Raw genomic sequence first — 3,921 nt, 5'->3', positions numbered from 1 at the left:
ATGCTCTATCCATTCCTGATTCTTTTCCTGTAGATCAGTCTTTTCTAGCAGCTGCTACGTTGCTGCAGTCCCTTTGCTTGACATCATTTTTCCAAGTGGTAATTCATTATCTCAGACTTCAGACTCACATTTGACTGAATCCTAAACGTATCAGATGCTAAACAATTCCTGAGGGATATTATGCATGTCACCTATAAGCCATTCTTTAAAGTACAGTGATTCAGCAACATCACCAAAGCGTAGGCACTTTGCCAAACTACTATCATTAAAAAAAAATTGAGAGTTATTGCATTAAATACAGTGATTATGAGTAAGATGTATACAAGAAATACTAGACAATTTATACCAATAATCAAGAAACCTCTTGGGATTAAAGCAATTCTTTCCCAAAAGAAGGTCTCAGGGAAACTTTTAAGAATCAACACTTAGGTCTCTGCTTTACAGACAGTAGGTATTAGAATCTCAGTAGTATGGAAATATACGAGAGTTGTTTTTCACTGCCACCACACTTAGGTGGAGGGCCAGATCCATTTCCACCCCCACGTTTTCACTTTTTTATCTGAGGGTAGAATGCTCACACCACATCGTGCATAATCTCTAGAATGACACAGCAATGCAGTTACTTGCCAAATTACCCGATTTCCGAGGACAATGAATCAGATGCTATCCTTGCCTCTGTAAAATGCGGGATGTTGTCTGAGCTATGTGTCAGTGGAAATGCTGTCAGGAAAATGTATCTGAGAACGTAAAGGAGATAATCAAAATATTTTGCGAGCAAAGCTGACTGTGCCCCTTCCATCTTTATCAACTCTCTTTCATAAAACAACAGAGCTTTGGAACAAATCTACGTCCATTTTATATCTTATCAAGTGAAATTGTCAAACTTTCTGTGACTGTAAGAGAACAACCATATTATTTCATGTTTAGTTTTCATTTCCACATTTGCTTGTGATCCTCCCCTTACCCTCATGTCATGCTTTCTTCCCTGTCTCAGTGTGACATGATAGGAGAGAGAAAAATTAGCGGGAGTGACATGAACTTGAAAGCCTTTCTTCATATATTTTCAATCACTTCAGGCTAAATCGTTTTAAGGGTGAATTCATTTTTTTTTCTCAAAAGACTAGAAAAAGCAAGATCAAAATGTATGGGTATGTCAAGCTGTATTTGAGTTTCATAATATCAGTGGTAATATAAAAATCTGTGCATTGTTCTAGTTTTTCTTATGTGCCTCATATTTGCAGTCTCCTCTAATGACTGTTGGAACTTCTCAGTCAATGTGCAAGATGTAAAGGTTTTACTATTCCCCATGCCCCTGGAATGTAAAAGTTAGGTTTTAAATATTCAATGCTTGAAATGCCAAAATGTGTTGCTGGAAGAGGATATATAATCCCTTTTGCTGGAAATCTTTAAGAACAGAACAGACACCTCTCCTCCTGTGTTAGTTTAAATGTAGCTGTACCTACAGGCAAGGAAAGACAGTAACTGACCTCTGGACATACTTTTATGCTCTATGATTTATGAAATGGCTGTATACAATTTCAAGGTAGTGTGGACCTTCACACGCTTAGAAATTTATGAAAGTTGCCTAATTTATATAGCACATTTAAGGAATGCATTTTAATGAATTGTAAAAGCCCTAGTCTCGATTTGTTAACTTGATTCAATAATCAAGTAATATTCATTGAATATCATAATTATTTGTGGTCAGATGAAGAAGGTGCCCACAAAAATATGCAAACAAATTCCTGGAATCTGTGATTGTTAATTTTATTTGGAAAAGGGGTCTTTGCAGATGGGAATAAGGCTTGTGAAATGAACAATCCTGGATTAAAAGGGTAGACCCTAAATCCAGTAACAAATGTCCTTATAATAGGCAGAAAGAGACTGGAGATAGAAGAGGTGGAGACACAGAGAGGGGAGAAGGCAATACGAAGACCAAAGCAGAGATTGGAGTGACGCAGCCAAATGCCAAGGGGAGCCCCAGTATGCTGCACCAAAAAGAAGCTGAAGGGGCCAAGAATGGATTCTCCCCTAGGCCCCCAGAGAGAGTGAGGCCCTGACTAATTTATGATGTCTAGCCTGCAGAATTGAGAATAAAATGCTGTTGGCTTAAGCCACTAAGGTTGTGCTAATGTGTTACAAAAGCCAGAGGAAACTAATACATCATGCTTTAGGAAACTGTTAAATATGAATCTAAAATAATATGAGACAATCACACTGAGTCATTTGCCTTTGCATAAATTTTATTATGCTTGTCATATTACTTATAGTTAAAAGATCTAATAAGCAAATTTGATAGACTCTCTCTCTATATATATATATATACACATATGTATACATATATATGTATACATACATATATACACATATATGCATACATACATATAGATACATATATATGCATGCATATAGATGTATCTATATGCATGCATATAGATGTATCTATATGTATGCATATAGATGTATCTATATGCATGCATATATAGGTATCTATATGCATGCATATATAGGTATCTATATGCATGCATATATAGGTATCTATATGTATGCATATATATGTAAAAACTTCACAAAACCTATTCACTAAGTACTGTCAGGGAAGGAGACATTCCTCTGCACTATGGTCTTTCTATCTAGACCTAGAATCAAATTGACATGGGACAGATTAACAGGAAAAACTCAAATTTAATAGGCATACTATGGTGAATCCATATAGACATGAAATTCCAAGGACAGTGAAACAACATGAAGCTTATATGAGCTAAGGAGAGGGGTGGGAGTCTGAGGGTACAAAGGTGGGGAAAGCTCATTAACAAGAAAGTGAAAGATGTTTGGAAAAACAAGGTTGCTGTACTATGCAGGTAAGTTCCTTAGGTAAAGAGTAGTCTCTATTAATAGCTCTCTTCCTGGTACAGGCTCTCCTTTCCAATGTAAAGTTAGGTGGTTGAGGGGGAGGGAAAGCACTTTTCCTGCATCTGCTGGGTTTTGAATACTTTTACCTCAAAATCATCTTTAAGTCAAAGTGGCGCATTTGGGGGCAGCATGCTCTGGGCCCCTACAGTACTCAACTTGGGAACTGGACCAATATCGTCAACTGCTTATTTTGACTCTCTCCTTCGCCTTCTCCATTCCACCCCACCATCTCCCTAGAGGGTGTCATTAAGAAATTTGTGTCCGTTATTTCTTATGTTTTTGTATTCCTTTATCCCATATTTATATTTCCATAAATAAGATAAATGTTTACCCCTTTATAAGCATTTAAAAATGGTACATTCTGAATATAGTCTCCTACAACATGATTCTTATGCAACATTATAGATATAAAGTTTATCTTTACCACAGTTTTAGTTAATTTATTTTCTTTGCTATACAACACTTCATTGTATATCTATATGTAAGGCTATTTGGGTTGTTTGTTTCCAATTTTTGATCCAATAAATGTACTATCATGAATATCCTCTAGTATATATCTCCTGGAGCATGTATACAAGGCTTCCTCTATAAATTTAGAAATGGAATTAATGGGTCACCAATAAATGCATTGCTTTCAAAGAGTGCACTAGAATTTAGAATTCTACCAGCAAGAACTGGTGTTTATTCATATCCCTGCCAACATTTGTAATTGTGAACCAGTTTTTTTATTCTAGTGACATAAAATAATATTGGTTTTGGTCTGAACTTTCATTTCTCTGATGTGAATAGAGTTGAGTGCATATGATATAAACCAAAGTCTCTCTGTGGCTGATAAGAGCTGTTTGTCCTGATCCCCAATTGCTTCTCCTTCTTCATTTTATCAAGTCTTCTCTTGTTCCAGTTTAATTACACTAAGCTTCTTGTTGATCTATGAGTTTATCAAACACACTTGACATTCAGAGTCTTTGCTCCCAGGTTTCCCTCTGCCTGGAAAGTGTTTCCCCCCCC

Source organism: Puma concolor, chromosome F2 (genome assembly GCF_028749965.1).
Source record: "Puma concolor isolate L17-30 chromosome F2, mPumCon1.1.hap2, whole genome shotgun sequence".
Lineage (NCBI taxonomy): Eukaryota > Metazoa > Chordata > Mammalia > Carnivora > Felidae > Puma > Puma concolor.
Note: the sequence above shows the minus strand (reverse complement) of the source record.